This window comes from Chrysochloris asiatica, unplaced genomic scaffold (assembly GCF_000296735.1).
Source record: "Chrysochloris asiatica unplaced genomic scaffold, ChrAsi1.0 scaffold00139, whole genome shotgun sequence".
Classification (NCBI taxonomy): domain Eukaryota; kingdom Metazoa; phylum Chordata; class Mammalia; order Afrosoricida; family Chrysochloridae; genus Chrysochloris; species Chrysochloris asiatica.
In genome coordinates, this window is record NW_006408657.1 from 7430905 (window position 1) to 7453260 (window position 22356).

Below are 22356 nucleotides of genomic sequence, written 5' to 3' on the forward strand. Positions count from 1 at the left end.
TGGTTCAAACTCACCAGCTGCTCCTTGGAAATTCTATACAGGGTCGCTGTGGGTTGGAATTGACTTGATGGCACGTGACGACAACAACAACATCAAGCTGGGAGCCCTGGCAGCAAAGTGGATTATGAAGTGGGCTGTTAACCACAAGATCAGCAGTTTGAATCTACTAGCATTCTGCAGGACAATGAGTCTTTCTGCTCCTGTACATATGTATAGCCTTAAAAACCCTGTACAGGGTCACTATGAGTCACAAGTGACTTGACAGTACACATCCACCATCACCACCATACACTCAAGAGGATATCTTGACTCCCGGGGACTCGCATTAATTTTCTTCAGATTCAGCCTGAATTTCCATATGAGTAATGAATGGTCTGGTCCACAGTCATATTTTGAACGCCTTTCAACCTGAGGTGCTCATCATCTGGTACTATATCAGATCGTGTTCTGCTGCTCCTCACAAGGTTTTCTGTTGCTAACGTTTCAGAAGATGAGACCCTCATGTTGGAAGGCAATTAAAATACGACCTGGGAAGAGCTGCCACCTCAAATTAGAGATGATCTTAATGACACAGATGGAGCAAAGTTTTTAGGGTCTTAATTTCTGTTGGGGCACAATTCAATATGAGAAGAAACAGCTTCAAACATCCATCAGTCATCAAAACATAGAATGCACAGAGCATGAATCTAGGAAAGTAGGACATTTTCAAAAAAGAAATGACAAATAAAGATCGATATCTGAGCTGAAATAGACAATCCATCTTGAATCAGACAATCGTATGGTTTACTATGCCTGGAATGACAAATTGAACAGGACTAGAGTAGCAGTCATGGTCAAAAAGAGCATTTCAACATCTATTTTGAAATACAGTGCTGTCTATGGTAGTATAAAACCTGTACAGGTTTATAGTATAAAGACCAGTTAATGTGACTGGTCAGTACTGTAGATGTATGGATTTTACACAGCAGCCACTAAAGCCAGTGATGGTAAAATAGAAGAAGTCTACAAACTTTTTCAGTTTAAAATTAATTAAACATGCAATCAAGATGCATTAATCATTAGCGATGCAAAAGTTGGAAACAAAGAGGAAAATTCCATATTAGGAAAATATGGCCTTGGTGATAGAAATGATTCTGGAGATCACATGATGGAATTTTGCAGGACCAGTGACTTACCATTGCAAATATCTTTTTGCAACAGCATAAATAGTGACTACATATGTGGACCTCACCAAAAGGACTGCACAGGAATCAAACTGACTACATCTGTGGGAAGATATGATGGAGAAGCTCAATATCATTAGTCAAAACAAGGCCCTGGGCCAACTGTGGAACAATCAATCGCTCATATTCAAGTTCAGGTTGATATGCAAGCTCAAGTCCACAAGACCCAAAATATGATCTTGAGTATATCCCACCTGATTTTAGAGATCATTTCAAGACATTTCATGTGTTAGACACTAACAGTCAAGACAAGAAAAGTTGTGGGATGATATCAAGAACATCGTACATGAATAAAGCAAAAGGTCATTAAAAAGACAAGAAAGAAAGAAAAGACCCAAAAGGATGTAAGAATAAACTCTGAAAATTGCTCTTGAACATAGAGTTGTTGTTGTTAGGTGCCATTGAGTCTGTGCTGACTCATAGCAATCCTATGCACAACAGAACTAAATACTGCCTAGTTCTGGGCCAAACTCACAATCATTGCTACGCCTAAGCCCATCACTGTGCCACCATGCCAATCCATCTTGTTGGGGGTCTTCTTGTTTTTTTACCAACCGTCCACTTACCAAACATGACATCCCTTTCCAGTGACTGGCCCCTCCTTATAATATGTCCAAAGTATGAGAGACAAAGTTTGGCCATCTTGGCTTCCAAGGAGCACTCTGACTGCACTTCCAGAACACAGAGTAGCTAAAGCAAATGGAAGAAATGATGAAGCAAAAGAGCTGAACAGAAAATTTCAAAGTGAAAAATATTATAATGAAAAGTGCCAAGGCCGGGAGTTAGAAACCCAGAAGGAAAGCATACACTCATTATTTCACAAGATGAAAAAAGTAAAGAAACAAAATCAAACTTTAAAGGATTCTATGGGCAAAATGTTGAATGATGCAGAAAGCATCAAAAGAAGGGGGGAGGGAATCCCAGAATTATAAAGGCCATCAATGAAAAAATAGGGACAAACTTAGGGGCTCTAATACATGGCATACATAGACTACCAAACTTTACAAAAATTGCACAAACAAAAGTAGACAAAATAGATGATTGGGACATACTAAAAATTAAAAACTTATGTGCATCAAAAGACTTCACCAAGAGTAAACAGGGAACCCACAGAATGGGAAAACAATATTTTGAAACGATACATCAGACAAGGGACTAATTTCTAAAATATGTAGGAAACTACAACACTTCTACAAGAAAAAGAAAAATAACTAAGTTAAAAAAATGGGCACAAGACATGAACAGACACTTCACCAAGGAGGAGATCCAGGCAGCCAACAAACGTATGAAGAAATGTTCACGATCACTGCCATTGTTGTTGGTTGTTAATTCCGACTCACAGTGAGCCTGCACAGGGTTTCCGAGGCTGCAAATCTGTATGGGAGCATAAAGCCTCATCTTTCTCCCACAGAACAGCTGATAGTTTAGAACTACCAGCCTTAAAGTTAGCAGCCTGATTCGTAACCACTACACTACTACTAGCCATTGGTTGGTTGGTTATGTGCCGTGGAGTCGGTTCCAACTCATAGCAACCCTGTACAGGGTTTCCGAGACTGTAAATCTTTACGGGATCAGAAAGCCTCATCTTTCTCCCGCGAAACAGCTGGTACTTTCGAACTGTTGACCTTGCGGTTCGCAGCCCAATTCGTAACAATTATGCTACCAGAGCTCCTTACCACTAGCCATTAGAGAGATGCAAATCAAAACAACAATGAGATATCATCTCACACCAGCAATAACAGCGAAGATCGAAAAAGTAGAGGACAATAAATGCTGGCGAGGATGTGAAGAGACTGGGACCCTCCTACATTGTTGGTGGGATTGCAAAATGGTCCAACCACTCTGGAAAACAATATGGCTCTTCCTTAGAAGGTTGGAAATAGAAGTACCTTATGATCCAGCAATTCTTCTACTTGGTATTTATCCACAGGAAACATGCACTCCAATGTTCATAGCAGCACTATTTACAATAGCAAAAAGATGGAGACATCCTAAGTGCCTATCAATGGAAGAATGGATAAACAAACTTTGGTACATACACACAATGGAATATTATGCTACCTTGAAAAATTACAAGGAAGCTGCAAGCCACCTTATAACATGGATGAACCTTGAGGATATTATGCTGAGTGAAATTAGTCAGTCACAAAAGAAGAAATACTGCATAGGACCACTATTGTAGAAGATTAAGAAAAAGTACCCACACTAAAAGGGGGGAAAAAATCCTTGCTGGTTACCAGGGTGTATGGGGTGGGGTGAGGGGATGGAGGGGAAGGTGGAGCACATGGTATGGAGTAGACACAGGATAGTTTGGGTGCTGGAGGGGGGGGCAATACACAAGAAGGGGGCGGGGAATGGAAGAACAAGGCAGATGGGAGAACTGTTAGGCAGGTTTGCATGGGCTAAGTGGGACAGAGGTAAATAATGATGTATGCACAACCTTGGAACAACAGGGTTCTGGGATAAAGGATTAAGGCATAGTTTGAATGGGTAAAATTAGGGAAATAATGTTAATATGCTTGGCTGTCTTTTGAATCTTGGTTTTCCTTGCCTACTATTGTAAAATAGATATTTGAGGGAGAGAGAAAGGAATTGCCAGAAACATCACCATAGAAGCCTGTAAGTTCATCATCAGCCTATAACTGATTGGAATACCTAAAATGGGGCTAGAACATGCCCAGTGAAGAAGGCTTCCTACAGAACTTTTGCATTACGTAAGACCATAGGCAGAATCCTTTTCCCCATTCAGAATCTTCTGAGATGGGAAATTTCCACTTATAAGGACAAGCAGACCAGCCTGGAGTGGCTAGAAGAACAGAAGATATTTCTTGAAAGAAAGACTGGCAGGAAAAATAAAAAACAATAATGGCAGTCTGATTGACTACTATAAGAACAAGCAAGTTGTTCACCCGGGAGTCATGAAGGCAAGTGGTTTGGTCCCCTCAGGGCAAACCCCTTCCAAGACTAAGACTTAAGGGGAATATACAAGCAGACTTGTGGTCTTGCTAGTGACCAAATTGGTCACTGATAAGGGGAAGTAGGATAAAAACAGCAATGAAGTTGTGAGCTAAGCCCAACCATATTCAACAGACTGCTGTCAACTTGGGTTGAGACCTGGTTGGCCAGCAGTATGGCAAGTCCTGGGGACTCCTGGGCCCAGAGACAGGGACATGGACACAGAGGACAAGGACAGAAGGTAAAACAACATGCAGCTGATATGAAGTGAGAGGAAATGCACAAGAACACCCATACTTGCAGATAGTACCGCTTGACCTGGCTTCAATGGCTGGATGATCAGAACTTGACTAGAAGAAGAAAGATGAGGAAAAAAGAGTAATCTGCTACAAATTGATGATCTTGACTTATACTAATGGATGTAGGAGCTCAAAAGAGGGAATAAATATTTTCAGTGAGGATAATTCCCACCCCTTTTGCACACTTGGGTCAACAGGGATGAGTAACTTAGACATTGGCCACCCAAAATGGGGGGGAGGAAGGGTTACAAAAGCAAGAAGTGACTGGCTTACAAGCTTTCAAGAGGGAGCCTAGCTCCAGAGGGTGTGGGGGAAGGTAGACTCTCCATTGAGTGGTGTCCAACCTGTCTGGACATGGCTGATGAAAGGAGATGAGGATAAGACTCTTGTGGATCAATAGTGAATTATTGCTATCAGGACTGATTGCTTGTGTTGCAAATGTAAAGGTAGATGTTTTGTAACAAAAGGAAGGGAGTGCTTGATCTTGCAGTCCAGAAGCAGAGGTCCCTGGGACCATCAAGGGAGAAGAGCAGAGTGTGAGACACTGTCCAGAGAAGCAGTGACACCAGAGATGGAGGAAGAGATGATGAAGTGGAGAGATGGAGTGCCTGGGGACTCTGGACTCTGGGAGGGAGAGGACTGTGTGCTGACGGCCAGGGAGCAGGCTTTTGGGGTGTACCCTTTGGTTGTTTGATTATGCATAGAGGGCATTCTAATCATTGCAATGAAACAAAATACGAAGGATGAATGTAAAGCTAATGTTCTCCCATGTAAACTATAACATAATTCACAAGAAAAACTAAAAAAAAAAAAAAAAGATGGATTGAATACCCAGAGTCACTGCACCAAAAAGAATCTGTTGATGCTCAACCATTTCAAGAGGTAAAATATGATCAAGAACCTGTGATATTGAAGAAAGAAGTCAAGCAGCACTGAAGGCATTGGCAAAAAAACAAGGGTCTAGGCATTAATGTAATACAAAATGAAATATTTCAACAAACTGATGCAGCAATGGAAATGTTCACTCGTCTATGCCAAGAAATTTGGAAATTATGTGTCTTGCCAATCAATTGGAAGAGATCCATATTTGAGCTCATTCCAAAAAAAAAAAAGGTGATGATGGAATTGATGGAATAAAAATTGAAATCTTTCAAGAAAGTGAGGTGGCACAGGAGGCACTTACTCATCTATGCCAAGACATTTGGAAGACAACTATCTGGCTGACTGATTGGAAGAGATCCATATTTGTGCCCATTCCAAAGAGACGTGACTTAATGGAGTGTGGAAATCATCAGACAGACAATATCTTTGATATCCCATGAGAGTAAAGTTTTACTAAAGGTAATACAGAAACAGCTGCAAGCATAACTGACAGAGAACTTCCAGAGGTTTAATCTGGATTCAGAAGAGACCATGGAACGAGGGATATCATTCCTGATGTCTGATGGATCTTGGTTGAAAGCAGAGAATATCAGAAAGATGCATACCTGTGCTTCATTGACTACGCAAAGGCTTTTGATTGTGTGGATCATGACAAGCTATGGACAACATTGCAAAGTATGAGTATTCCGGAACACTTAATTGTGCTCATGGGGAGTCTATGCATAGACCAAGAGGCAGTTATTGGAACAGAACATGGGAACACTGAATGGTTTAAAATTAAGAAAGGTGTGCGACAGGGCTGTATTCTTTCACCATACTTATTCAACCTCTATGAAGCTCTGGTAGCGTAGTGTTTACGACTCAGGCTGATGACCTCAAGGTCAGCAGTTCAAAACTACCAGCCGTTCTGTGGGAGAAAGATGAAGCTTTCTGCTCCCATAAAGTTTTACAGCCTTGGAAACCCTGTGCAGGATCACTGTGAGTTGGAACTGACTCCCCGGTAGTTAACAACAACAACAATATTCAACCTCTATGCTGAGCAAATAATCCAAGAAGCTGGGTTATATGAAGAAAAACGTGGCATAAGGATTGGAGGAAGAGTCACTAACAACCTGAGATATGCAGATGATACAACCTAGCTTGCTGAAAATGAAGAGGATGTAAAATATTTACTGATGAAGATCAAAGAGCACAGCCTTCCGTATGGATCACATCTCAATGTAAAGTAAACAAAAATCCTCACCACTAGACCAATAAACAACATTCTTATCAGCGGAAAAAAGATTGAAGTTGTCAAGGACTTCATTCTTCTTGGATCAACTATCAATATTCATGGAAGCAACAGTCAAGACATCAAACCACGTATTATATTAGGCAAATCTGATGCACAAGACCTTTTTAAAGTGTTGAAGAGCAAAGATGTCAGCTTGAGGACTAAGGTCCGCCTGACCCAAGCCATGGTATTTTCAATAACCTCATATGCATGTGAAAGCTGGACAGTAAATAAGGAAGACTGTAGAAGAATTGATGCTTTTGAGTTATTGTGTTGGAGGAGAATATTGAAAGTGCCATGGATTGCCAAAAAACCAACAGATCTGTGTTGTAAGAAGTGCAGCTAGAGTGCTCCTTGAAGTCCAGGATGGCCAAACTTCATCTCTCATACTTTGAACATATTGTCAGGAGGGACCAGTCGCTGGAGAAGGATATCATGTTTGGTAAGGTGGAGGGTCAGAGAAAATGAGGAAGACCCTCAACGAGATGGATTAGCCAAGCAGCAGCATCGACGGACTCAAGCGTGGCAACAGTAGTGACGTTGTCCCAGGATCGGGCAGTGTTTCGTTCTGCTGTGCATAAGGTCACTAGGAGTCGGTACCAACTGATGGCACGTAACAACAACAACAACAACAAACACGCAGAAATAACCAAATATATTGTTAATATCATATGCAAGTAAAATTTTGCTCACGATATTTCAAAAATGGTTGCAGCAGTACATAGATAGGGATCTTCTAGAAAATAAAGCTGTATTCACAAGTGGACATGGAATGAGGGATGTCACTGCTGACATCAGATGGGTCTTGGCTGAAAGTAGAGACTACCAGAAAGATGTTTACTTGTGCAAAGTTTGTTATGAGCACTGTGTGGCTCATAACAAACTATGATAACATTGCAAAGTATGGTAAATCTGGAACACTTAATTGTGTTCATAAGGAGCCTTACATAGACCGAGAGACAGTCATTAGAACAGAATAAAGGTATAATGAATGGCTTAAAATCAGGAAAAGTGTGTGTCAGGGTTGTATCCTTTCACCATACTTATTCAATCTGTATAATAAGCAAATAATCTGAGAAACTGGATTATATGAAGAAGGACATGACATCAGGATTAGTTGTCAATGACAATAAATATCAATGGAGAAAAGATAGAAGTTGCCAAAGACTTCATTTTACTTGAATCCATAATCAGGGCTCATGGAAACAGCAGTCAAGAAATAAAACAATGTGTTGCATTAGGCACATCTGCAGCACAAGACATCTTTAAAGTGTTCAAAATCAAAGATATAACCTTGAGGACTAAAGTGTGCCTGACCCAAGCCATGGTATTTTCGGTCACCTCATATGCATGCAAAAGCTGGACAATGAATAATGAAGACTGTAGAAAAATTTATGTATTTGAACCGTGATCCTGGAGAAGAATACTGAAAGTAACTGTCATAGAATATTTCTTCTAGCATGAAAACCTTTGCCAAGAACATTTTTGTCAATGTATTTTAGTACTTACGTGTAAACATTCCTTTGTGTGTGTTGTAGCAAAGAGTGGTATTGCTAGATCCTAGAATATTTGAGGCAATGCTGTGGCTCTGTAGGATAAACAGTGGACTGCTAACCATAAGGTCAATGGTTCAAGCCCATCAGCCACTCCACTGAAGAAAATATGAGGCTTTCCATTCCTGCAAAGATTTACACCCTTGGGAACTCCATACAGGGTCATGGTAAATTTGATCAACTACATGGTTCTTAACAACAACAACAACAGAATATTTGGACTTTTGAACTTTGCATTCGAATTATGCTGTTAGTAATGAATATTGAATATACCATGGATTGCTAGAAGAACAAATTAATCTATCTTGGAAGAATCAGTCAGAATGTCAGAATGGTCCTTTGAAGCAAGTATGGCAAGACACTGTCTCACATACTTAAGAAATGTTACAAGGAAGGACCAATGCCTGCAGAAGGACACAATGTCTGGTAAAGGATAGAGTCAGTGAAAACAAGAAAGATCCTCAAGGAGATGTATTGGCACAGTGGCTGGAACAATAGGTTCAAATATGGTTAGGAGTTGGACTGCTAATCTCAAGGTCAGCAGTTGGAAACTACCAGGTGTTCCACAGGAGAAAAATGAGGCTTTCTGCTCCTATAAATCTTTATAGATTTATATCCTTGGAAACCCTAAAGAGGGTTGCTATGATTCCGAACCAATTCCACTGCACATAACCAACCAACATTGTGGGGATGACATAGGATTCGGGAACAATTTGTTCTGTTACATATAGGAATGCTCTAAGTTGGAATTGACTATACAGTATGAGTCTGGACCATATGAGGTGGAGGTGAAACGTTTCTCAAATGTCTGACTTTTCCAACATGCTACAGCACTCCATAATCCCTGACCTGGTATCAATCATCATTCCTCCCCTCCCACATGTTCCAGGATTCTGCAAAATGCTGCAACATCTGACACACCTCACCAGTGTCAAGAAAATGACTCATCCAATTGTGGAAGCTGACAAGTCCTAAATCTGTAGTTCAGAGGTCAGTCTAAAGGATTCTCCCCACTCAAGTAGTCTCAGGAGATGAGGAACCCAAATTGGTAGGTCGCACGATGGGCTGTTGATGCACGAGGCTGCTGGAGCAGGCAAATCAGGTCAGATGATAGGCCCCAAATCCCATGAACTGGAGGTCAGGCTTGGTGAGCCAGATGCTAGATCCAGAGCAGAAGAGCAAACTTTGCCAAAGCATTCATATATATTGGACTCCCATGGAATATTGAGGGTGGTGACTTGAGTCACACTTTTTTTGAGATCCTGAATCCTGAGTTTGTTAAATGTTCTCGAGTTCATTCCGATGCATTCAGACCCTGTGGGTTTCTGTTCTACCTTAATTCATACTGCTGTTGTTGTTAATTGCTGTTGAATCGGTTCTGACTCAAAACAACCCTGTATAGGGTTTCCGAGGAATGGCTGGTGGATTTGAACCACCAGTCTTGAAGTTCAAGTCTACCTTGTGGATCAAACTGACCTTGCAGTCCAGTGCTTATCCTACAGTGCCACACGAACCACAGCTTAATCCTCACACCTTTACTTTTCCCTATTCTGATGGTGATGTAATGGTATGTCACTGTGGTTAGAAACTGTACTTCTTGATGACTAAAGATGTTGAGTACTACTTCCTATATTAATTAGAAATCCATATTGGATGCAAAATCTTTTAATATATAATATGTTTTCATTTTTCTCCATAAACCTTAGAGAAAAACAATGGTCAGTTCAGAGAATTCACTTAGACCTTTCACCATGTTTTCGAATTAATAAGCTTGCACAGAAGAAGCCAGACTCACACAGAAATGCCACAGGTCAGTGATCAAACTGTGCTGAAACTGCTAAGCTTTATCTCACACAGACCTTCTCTCACTTTTGCTTTTTGTTCTGTGCTAATCATAAAATGTACAGAGAACACTGTCTGCCACAAATAATCACAGAGGCACAAGGTAACACTGACTAAGTCAGACTTGCCTCAAGTGATGATATCTTTTAGAGCAGTACAGAGTCAGGAGTTTAGGACAAAACTTTACAAGACATTTTCAACTGCATTTTATTTGAAACTTGTAGGTATTTTATACTTTGACCTTTCTGAATACTGAATCATAACTACAAATGAATTACCTATGATGAATATGAATATGAGTGTATAATATGAGGAACTACATGTGTTGTTGCTGTTGTGAAGTGCAGTCGAGTCAGTTCTGACCCACAGCAACCCTGTATAGGGTTTTCGAGGAGCAGCTGGTGAGCTTGAACCACCAACCTTGCAGTTCAAACGGCTTTGAAATCGGGCGCATTAACCCACAGCACCACAAATGTTCATTTGAAAAATTCTTGACAGTTAATTAAAACTCACAAGTTCTTTGTGACACATACATGACAAAACAATGCTCACATTTCTGAAAGCAACAAACTCCCAAGGAGACTAAGGTCCGAAACAGAAGATAGAATTCCCCATAAAAAAGCATGAATGTTGAGCAGGATGGTGAAGTCCACATGTTTAAGGAACCTAACCAAATTAGGAGTTTGACTGAAAATGCAGCCACCTCGCTTCACCAAGGGATTTGAGTCTTCCTGTCCCACCAACTACTTAACACTTGCCCACAAGTACTATGGTTGAGTTGCCATGACTAGCTACCTATCTTTATAGAAACAAGTTTAGCCAATAATGTGCTTTTACATTAAAATCAGATGAGTTTGACTGTAATTAAAGCTATTGAATGATAATACCTGGCAAGGTGAGTTCTTCAGTTTAAGTCCTAGAAGAGTCTTTAAAATCACCAGTTCCCTGATTGGAACATGAAAGCATCATTTAGAGTTACTGAGTCACTCTTCATGAAATAATACTGTAAATAAAAATGATTAGAATAATACATTGAACACTTATCTGTCAGTTTGTCCTGTGTGGGGACTTGTGTGTTGCTGTGATGCTGGAAGCCATGCCCTCGGTGGACAGGCTTCAGTGGTGCTCCCAAACTAAGACAGATTAAGAAGAAACAGAGGCAGACCACTTTTGAATGGTTAGCCCCTAAAATACCTTATAAACAGCAACAGAACATTGTCAGATATAAAAATTCAAGTCTCAGGTTGTAATATTGAAGGATTCAATAAGCAGAATATTGAATGATGCTGAAAACGTCAAAAGAAGATGAAAGGAATTCATAGTTACTGTACCAAAAATAATTGATCGATGTTCAGTCATTTCAAAAGGTGCCATGAGATCAAGAACAGATGATACGGAAAGAAATCTAAGCAGCACTGAAGGCCTTAGTGAAAAGTAAGACTTAAGGAATTGGTGGAATACAAATTGAAATAGTTCAACAAAGTGATACAGCATTAGAGGCATTCACTTGTTTATGTCAAAAAATATGGGAGACAGCTGATTAGAAGTGAACCCTATTTGTGCCCATTGCAAAAAAAATGTGACCCAACAAAATGTGTAAATCATAGTACAATACCATTAATATCACATGAAAGTAAACTTTTGCTGCAGATAATTAAAAAATATTTCCAGCAGTACTTTGACGTGGAACTGCCAGAAATTCAAGCTGGATTCAGGAAAGGAAATGGAAGGAGGGATATTATTGTTGACATCAGGTTGATCTTGACTGAATGCAGAGAACACCAGAAAAATGCTTACTTGTGCTTTATTGACTATGCAAAGGCATGTGAGTTTGTGAATCATGACAAACTATGTGTAACATTGCTAACAATGGGTATTCCAGAACACTTAATTTTGCTCATGGAGAATCTGTACATAGACCAAGAGGCAGATGTTCAAAGGAAATAAGGGGATTAAATCAGGAAAGGTGAGTGCCAGGGTTGTATCTTTTCACCACACTTATTTATTCTGTATGCTGACCTAATAATCCAGGAAACTGGATTACATAAAGAACCTGACTTCAGGACTGGAGGAAGACTCATTAACAGCCTATGATATGCAGTTGACACAACCTTTCTTGCGGAAAGAGAAGAGGAATTGAAATATTTACTGATGAAATAAAAAAAAACTAAAGCCCTTAGTATGAATTGCACTTCGATGTAAAGAAAATTAAAATCTTTACAACTAGACCAATAAATAGCATCATGATAAATGAAGAAATTATTGAAGTTGTCAAAGACTTCATTTTGCTAGGATCTTCAATCAGTGCTCATGGAAGCAGTAGTCATGAAACAAAACAACGTATTGCATTAGGCAAATCTACTGCAAAATACCACTTTAAAGTGTTAAAGAGCAGAGTGAAGCATCCAGCTGATATGGAGTGAGAGGAGGCGCACAAGAACACCCACTTTACCTAGCCTCGATGGCTTGATGATCAGAACTCGACTACAGGAAGATTAAGAAAAAAAACAATTTTTGATTAAGGAAATGCAGGTAAATTGCTACAATTTGATGAACTTGACCTATACGCATGGAGGTGTTGTTGTTAAGTGCCGTTGAGCACTTAACAATAGGGTTTCCAAGGAGCAGCTGTTGAGCTTGAAATACAGACCTTGCCGTTCAGATGACTTTGCAGTTGGACACATTAGCCCACAGCGCCACACCAGGACTCCTGGAGTTAGTAACTCTAAATACCAACAGAGAGGGAAGGAGTCTTCTCATTAAGTATCAATGTTATCCCCTCTGTACACAGGGCAGATAGGAATGGGCAACTTAGACATTGGCTACCTAAAATGAGGGGTCAATAAAGGCACCAAGTGACTAGCTTACATAGTTTCAAGGGGGAGTTTAGTTTAAGAGTGTGTGGGGAGAGAAAGAGTCGCCACTGAATAGCTTTCATCTTGTCTAGATAGGTCTGGTGAAACGAGATGGGGCTAAGATTCTTATGATTCAGTAGTGAGTAATTGTTATCATGACTTATTGTGACTCTCACAATTGTAAAGGTAGAAGTTTTGTAACAAAAACAGGGGGTGGTTAATCTTACAGTCCAGAAACAAAGGACTCTAGGATCATTAAGGGAGAAGAGCACAAGTAGAATGAGAGACCTTATCCAGAGAAGTAGGGACACCAGAGATGGAGGCAGAGATGGGAACATGGAGAGAGGGAGCAGCTGAGGTCTCCAGATTCATGAGAAGAGAGGGACTAAGAGATGGCGGCCAGGAGGCAGACTTGCAGAATGTGCCCTTTGGTGGTGTAAATTATTATATATGACTGAGCACTTAAAAAAAAAAAAAAAGAGCTAAAGTGAATAGAGAGAAATACTGTTATCTGATGGTACATATAGGGGATTATAATCATCGTAATGATACAAGGTGTATAATTTGTTGAATGTAAAACTGATGATCTGCCCTGTAAACTTTTACTCAATCCACAATAAAAACCTTTAAAAAAAATGAAGTGTTAAAGAGCAAAGATGTCTGTTGAGGACTAAGGTGCTCCTGACTCAAGCCATGACATTTTCATTCACCTTATATGCATGTAAAAGTTGAATAAAGAATAAGTAAAACTGTAGAAGAGCTGATACACTTCAATTACAGTGTTGGCAAAGTGAAAGTACCATGGACTGCCAGATGAACAGAAATATATGTCTTGAAAGAAGTACAGCCAGAATGCGCTGTGAGACTTTGCCTCTCATACTTTGGGCATATTGTTAAGAGGGACCAGCTCCTATAGAAGAAAATCATGCTTGCGAAAGTGAAGGGTCAGTGAGACAGAGGAAGACCCCAAGCATGATGGATTGACACAGTGGTAAAAGCAATGGTCTTAAACATAACAACAATTGTATGGACTGTGTGGGACCTGGCAGTGTTTCATTCTGTTGTGAATAGGCTCACTATGAGTCGGAACCCACTCAACAGCACCTAACAACAACAACAAGAATGCAAAACATTTTCCTTAGATTTTTGGAATGTACAAGGGGTCTTCAGAAGTTTGTGGGAAAATAGACTTTTTGAAATGAACTTTTTGAAGCCCCTTGTATGAGCGTATCTGTTTCTCAAAAGAAAAACAAAAAATCTGGCAATGTAAGAAGTCCTTTAAAATGATGGCTGTTATTAAGTGCCGTAGAATCAGTTCTGACTCAAAGCGACCCTGTATAGGTTTCCAGGCAGCAGTTGGTGGGTTTCAATTTCTAACCTTGTGGTTAGCAGTCTAGTGTGTCTCCATTAGTGCCACACCAAGACTTCTAAAAGGTATGATAATATATAAATATAATACAGAGGTGCTCAAAACCTGGTCCCTGGATTAGAAGTTTTAGCAGCTACCTGGTAATTTTCTAGAAAGACAACCAACTCAAAACAACTGTAAGTGAGATTCAGTAATCTGTGTTTGAAGGTATCCTTCAGGTGATTCTGATGCACCACTAAAGTGCAAGGCCTACTGATGTACTGTACTGACAAGAGTCTTGATTTCAGAAAAAAAATTCTGAATTTTAGTTTAGGGACAATTGGTTTTTGCAACCTTGGACTTACCATCTCTAAACACCAGTTTGCTCATCTTGGATGATATTCTGGGTCTCTTTCTAGTTCTGCCTTTATGATGTAACCACACAACTTAGACAAGGAAATGTGGTCACTGAGAAACTTTTTCCAGAGCTCAGAAAATTTTACGGCTTGGATACCAAGCCAAGTTGCTAACAACTAAACCAGTTGTGTCTTTATTTAATGAATTCTTTGTATATAGCATCAAGGAAGTTTATTTTCATTTCCAAATGCAATTTTAAGATGTAAATATTCTTTCAAAAATATAAAGCAGTTCAAGTTTCTCATTACACTATGCATCAGTGTTTGGATTTTGCTATTAAACCTAGATGACTTGGGTTGATTTATTTCGGGTTTTTGCCATTCTGTATTCTATTTAATGCAGAATGGGTATACATTTCATGACGGTAACATACTTATGAAATTTACAGGTAATATTCTCATATATGGCTATTTATTGGCAAAAAGCTTAAGGTGAATCTGAAAACTATTTTTAGATGTCTTTCAAACATAATATCAAAGCTTGTCAGGTGTTTGTGCAAGTTAGCTCCTACGACTCTGGCTCTCAAAAAATTCAGAGGATACTTCTGGTACGATGGTAGACTAGGCAGATGCACTACAACAAAGATATGAGAGGCCAAATAAAACAGACACAGATGAAAATCCTGGAACCCTGAAGTTCTGAAAAATGGTTAGAGAAGTGGATTAAGTGCTTGCTGGGAGGAAAAACTGAGCAGGGATAGTGAGAGAGAGAGATTGGAGAACAGCTGGCCAGATGCAGCACTACCATCTCGTGAGCCACTTTGGCAACAGAAGGAGACCTGTAGAGTAGAGTTACAGAGACAACTGGAAAGATTCAATTCCTTCTTTTTACCCATGGTCCCCTGGTGACCAGGGTTGTGGCTAGCTCCCATCCTCACCCTCATCCACGCCAGCCAGGGATTTGAGGGCACATGGCTGGAAGCCATACCAGTGTGAGGCGGGATTGGTTGTTCTCTTTTGGTGCTCCACTTTGGTGCCTGGATTCAGGTGGGCTTAGCTTAGAGCCACCAGACCAGCATTTAGCCAGTCACCCTGCCCCAGCTGCCCTCTGGTCCTAACAGACACTGAAAGGCCTCCACAAACTACTTCCAAATTGAGAGCCCTGAACACAGATAACACAGAGACTCATAGGAGCTCCATCTAGAGTCAGCAACTCCACTGTCACATCCTTCCCACATCCACCTATTGAGAACCTTGTCTTGCAGGAATCCCCCAGAACTTTTTCCCTCTGGTTCTAACATCTGCACTCTTTTTTTGTTTTGTTTTGCTTTTCCCCTCATTTGTTGTTTCATTGTTTCTGCTTGTTTATTCTTTCTTCTTCTCTTGCCACTTCCTTATATTTGATCCTTTCTATTTCTGCTTTTGGTTTTTTTTTGTGTGTGTGTTTTTTTCTGGCTCTCATTTCCCCTCTTATTTGTTTGTTTTTCTATTTTGGTCTTTCTTCATTACTCTTTGCTCCCTCTTTTCCTCTTCCTTCTCCTTGGCTTTTCTAAAGACTATTTTTATTTTTATTTCTTCCTTTTATGTTCTCTTCTACAGCTCAATTTTCCTGTATTGTTTTTCTATTTTTAGTTGTTTTTTTTTTTCCCCTGGTTCCTGTCTGTTTTAAATTATTGTTTTCTCCTTTATAATTGTCTCTTTGTGTTGTCGGTTGGTTGTTTGTTTATTCTGTTTTGCTTCCTGGTGTGTGTGGTTGGGGGAGTGGGGTTTGCCCCTTTGCCAACCAACAGGGGGCAGCAACTGTGTTACTAGATCCCAGCCACAATTGTGCCTTCTGCAGCTCCACCAGTCACTGGCAAAGAACCAATACCAGCCAAACCCACCCTGAACTGATATGCACTAATGACAAATGGAAAATGGTGCACATTCTTCCTTTCTCTAACTGAATCCACAGGAAACAGTTGGTGAGAACCTAAGAACACTTCAACATACAATTAAATACAAATATGAAAACACTACAATGTCCCAGAGATAATAGACAATTTTAGCAGACACAATGAAACAAGAGAGAATGGCACTAACGAGTGATCAAGAAGCAGATCCAAAAATTGTTTCTGACCAAGAAAAGGTAATGGAATTTACTGAAAAAGAATTCAAAAGAATGATAGATATTTAGGTAGCTACAAAGGATTTTCAGAAAGATCAAAGAAAGAAAGGAGAACACAGAAAAAACATTAGAAGAATTCAGGAAAACACTACAAGAATAGACAAAATAAATGAAAATTTTGAAAAACTATAAAACCTGCCATCAGAAATCTAGAAATATAATACTAAGATTTGAAAGGGCAAAGGAGTAGATTTGAACCAGTGGAAGCCCAAATTATTAAGCTTGAAGATAAATCTTTCAATGCTACCATGCTAGAAGAACAATCTGAAAAAAAAGGATGAAAAAATCCCAAGAAAGCCTAAGAGTTATGAGGGATACCAAGAAGAGGAGTAACTTCCATATGGGTGATTAGAATTCCAGAATAAAACTAGACAATGAAAAGCACACTGAAAATTGTCAAAGAGTTGTTGGAAGAAAACTTCCCTATCATGAAAGTTGAGAAGATAAGCTGAACAAATCCCAAACAGGATAGATACCAAAAGAAAATCACCAAGACAAATCATAATCAAACTTTCTAAAACTGAAGACAAGGAAACAATCCTGAGAGTAGTTCATGAAAAATGAAAAAGTTACCTACAAAGGAGAATCAGTAAGACAAAGCTCTGATTTCTCAGCAGAAACCATGCAGGCAAGAAGGCAAAGGGATGATATATACAAAACTCTGAAAGAAAAAAATTGTCAACCAAGAAACCTATACTCAACAACACTGTCTTTCAAATCTGACAGTGATATTAGAACATTTGCAAATGAACATATATTGAAGGAATTTGTAATAACAAGACCAACTTTGCAAAAATTATTAAAGGATGTTCTTTGGATTGAGAACCAACAATAGCAGACACTAACTTGAGATTAACATACATGACAACACCACCCAGAACTTAATCCTTATGTACAAATATTTAAAATAAAACAAACCTACAAGACCAAATATAGGGAACCAGACATAAATTTATAATTAAGTCAATTGCTGTTGTTAGGTTCTATCGAGTCGGTACCGACTCATAACGGCCTTATGCACAGCAGAACGAAACATTGCCCATTCCTGGGCCAACCTTACTACTGTTGCCACACTTGAGCCCATCGATGCTGCCACTTGGCCAATCCATCTCGTTGGGGGTCTTCCTCTTATTCTCTCCACCTTGCCAAACATGATATCTTTCTCCAGTGACTGGTCCCTCCTAACAATATGTCCAAAGTATGAGAGACGATGTTTGGCCATCCTGGCCTCTAAGGAGCACTCTGGCTGCACTTCTTCCAAAACAGATCTATTAGTTCTCTTGGCAGCCCATGGCACTTTCAATATTCTCCTCCAACCCATAACTCAAAGGCATCAATTCTTCTACGGTCTTCCTTATTTACTGCCCAGCTTTCACACACATATGAGGTTACTGAAAATACCATGGCTTGGGTCAGGCGCACCTTAGTCTTCAAGCTGACATCCTTGCTCTTCAACACTTTAAAACGGTCTTGGGCAGCACATTTGCCTAATGCAATATGTCATTTGATTTTTTGACTGCTGCTTCCATGAGTGTTGATAGTTGATCCTAGAAGAATGAAGTCCTTGACAACTTCAATTTTTTCTTCATTGATAAGAATGTTGTTTATTGGTCCAGTAATGAGGATTTTTGTTTTCTTTACTTTGAGATGCAATCCATACTGAAGGCTGTGCTCTTTGATCATCAGTAAATGTTTTAAGTCCTCTTCACTTTCAGAAAGCAAGGTTGTATCATCTGCATATCGCAGGTTGTTAATGAGTCTTCTTCCATCCGGATGCTATGTTTTTCTTCATATAACCCAGCTTCTTGGATTATTTGCTCAGCATACAGGTTGCATAAGTATGATGAAAGAATACAACTTTGTCGCACACCTTTCTTAATTTTAAACCATTCAGTGTTCCCATATTCTGTTCAAACAACTGCCTCTTGGTCCAGGTACAGATTCCTCATAAGCACAATTAATTGTTCTGGAATACTCATACTTCACAATGTTGTCCATAGTTTGTCGTGATCCACACAATCAAAAGCCTTTGCGTAGTCAATAAAGCACAGGTAAACATCTTTCTGATATTCTCTGCTTTCAGTAAATTACAAATTAAGAAGAGGGAATACTGTATCTTCAGAATTTCTAAATGGCAAGGAAGTCAAATAGACTTCAAGATAAAACACACTGTTTTAAATGGGGAAAAATAATAAATTAAAAGGTAAACTCAAAGCAAATAAATATACCTTCACATCAATATAAAAATAGGAAAATCAGAAAGATTTGTAGACATTAGCTAAACAGAAATGGAGAAAATGAAAAGAAAGCCCAGAAACAAAATGAACTTAGAGCAAAAAATTATGTGGAACAAATAAACCAGCAGTATCAGAAAACACACACAGCAAAATGAAGGCAATCAATTCATATCTATTGATAATTGCACTAAATGTAAATGAATTAAATGTATCATTAGTCAAGAGACAGAGTAACAAAATGGATAAGAAAACAAGATCCTCAAATCTGCAGTTTTCAAGAGACACATCTTATACACAAAGACAGAAATAGCCAAACAATAAAAATATGGAAAAAAATATATCAAACGTCTGGCAATAAAAAATGAATGGGAGTGGCAATTTTAATCTCTGATAGGATTGACATTAAGGAAAACACCAGTATAAGAGACAAAGAAGGATATTCTATCTTGATTAAGGGGTCAAATGAACAGGAAGACAGAACCATAATAAATATTTTTGCTCCCAATGAAAGAGACTCAAATACATAAATCAAATTCCAATAAAACGGAGGGGGAAACTATAGAACGCTAAAATAATTGTAGAAGATTTTGTTCACCACTACTGATGAAGGACAAAATGACTAGAAAGAAACTCAACAAAGATACAGAAGAACTAAACAATACAATCAGCTAACTTGACCTCCTAGACTTATACAGAGCACTCAACTTAACAACAGCACAATATACTTTCTTTTCCAGTGCACATGGAACATTCTCCAGAATATACCATATGTTAGATCACAAAGCAAGCCTCAATGAATTTAAAAACATTGTAATACAACAAAGCATCTGTTCAGATCACAATACTATGAAATTAGAGATCAACATTAAGAAGATTAAGAAAAAAAAATCAAATGCATGGAAATTGAACAGCATCCTGCTTCAAAGCTACTTGGTAATAGATCAAATTTAAAAAATGAAATAATAAATTCCTTGACTCAAATGAGAATGAAAACACAACTTACCTTTGGGACACAGCTAAAGCAGTGCTCAGAGAGCAATTTACAGCAATAAATGCACACATTCAAAACGAAGAAGAACCAAAATCAACACCTTAACCAAACACCTTCAACAACTATAAAAAGAACAGCAAAGTAAGCCTGCTGTCACCAGAAGAAAAGAAATAATAAAGGTTAGAGCAGAATTCAATGAAATAAAAAAAGTAGAAAAACAATGGAAAGAATCAACAAGACAAAAAACAAAAAAAATGGTTCTTTGAAAAGATTAACAAAATGGACAAACCATTAGTAAATCTAACAAAAGAGAAGGAAAAGATACAAATAACACGAATTAAAAATTATATGGGTAATGTCAAACAGAACCAACAGAAATAAAAAAGGACAATAACAGAATATTATGAATATATGCCAACAGATTTGAATACCTAGAAAAAAATGAACAAATTTCTGGAAACAGACAACTTACCTAAACTAACTCAGATTGAAGTAGAAAACTTGAGCATACCTATAACAAGAGAAAAAGTTGATCAAATCATTAAAAATACTCCCAACTAAAAAAAGTCTAGGCCCAGATAGCATTACTGGTGAATTCTACCAAACATTCAGAGAAGTGTTGACACCAATTCTACTCAAACTATTCCATAATGTAGAAAAGGATAGAAAACTCCCAAATTCATTTTATTAAGCAAGAATAACTTTGACACCAAAACCAGGCAAGACATCACTAAGAAAGAAAATTATTGACCTATATCCCTCAAGAACAAAGATGCAAACATTCTCATCAAGACCTATCAAATAGAATCTAACAATATGTCACAAAAAATAATGCATTATGACCCAGTGGGATTCATATCAGATATGCGGGGATGGTTCAATATTAGAAAAACAATCAACATAATCTACCACATAAATAAAACAAAGGAGAAAATCACATGATTATATATCAATTGTTGCAGAAAAGATGTTAGAGAAAATCCAACACACATTACTGATTTAAAAAAAAAATCAACAAAATAGGAATAGAAGGGGAATTCCTCAACATAATTAAGGACATATTTACAAGACCAACAGCCAACATCACTCTCAACAGACACTGTTAAATATTATAATGAAATGTGCAAAGACCTGGAGTTAGAAAACCAAACTGGGAAGAACACACTCAGCATTTCCTAAAATGAAAGAACTGAGGAAAAAATTCAAGCTTCGATTGCAGTATTGAAGGATTCTATGGACAATATGGAGTTCTAGTGTGGCGCTGTGGATTAATGCTCTGGACTGCAAAGTCAGTTTGAACCACAAGGTCAGTGGTTCAAGCTCGCCAGCTACTCCTCAGAAACCCTACACAGGGTCGCTGTGAGTTGAAAATGACTAGATGACACTTAACATCAACAACATTGACAAAATACTGAATGATGAAGAAAGCATCAAAAGAAGATGGAAAGAATACACAGAGTCACTGGACCAAAAAGAAATGGTCAATGTTCAACTATTTCAAGAGGTAGCATATGATCAAGAGCCAATGGTACTGAAGGAAGAAGTCCAAGGTGCACTGATGGCAAATGCAAGAAACAAGGTTCCAGGAACTGATGGAATACAAATTGAAAGCTTTCAACTAACTGATGCAGCACTGGAGGCACTCATGCTTGTATCCCAAGAAATTTGAAAGACAGCTATCTGGCTGATTGGAAGAGGTCCATAGTTGTGCCCATTTCAAAGAAAGGAAACCCACCATAATGTGAAAATCATCAGTCATGCAAGTAAAATTTTGCTAAAGATAATTCAAAAATGGCTACAACAGTACATTGATAGGGAATTGCCATAGGTTTAAGCTAGATTCAGACCAGGTGGTGTCAGATGCACCTTGGCTGAAAGCAAAGAACAACAGAAAGATGTTTATCTGTGCTTTATTGACTATGCAAAGGCTTCAATTGCATGGATCAAGACAAGCTATGGACAAAATTGCAGAGAATAAGTATTCCAGAACACTTAATTATGCTTATAAGGAACCTGTACATAGACCAAGAGGCAGTTGTTAGAACAGAACAAAGGAACACTGAATAGTTTAAAATTAGGAAAAATGTGCACCAGAGTTGTATTCTTCCACCAATTTTATTCAATCTATGTGCTGAGCAAATAATCTGGAAAACTGGATTATATGAAAAAGAATGTGGTATCAGGATTGGAGGAAGACTCTTAACAACCTGTGAATAATGAAGACCTTAAAAGGGCTGATGCATTTGATTTATGGTGTTGGAAGAGAATATTAAAAGTATCATGTACTTCCCAAGGAACAAACCAATCTGTTTGTAAGAAGTACAGCCATAATGCTCCTTAGAAGCCAGGGTGGCCAGACTTTATCTCTAATATTT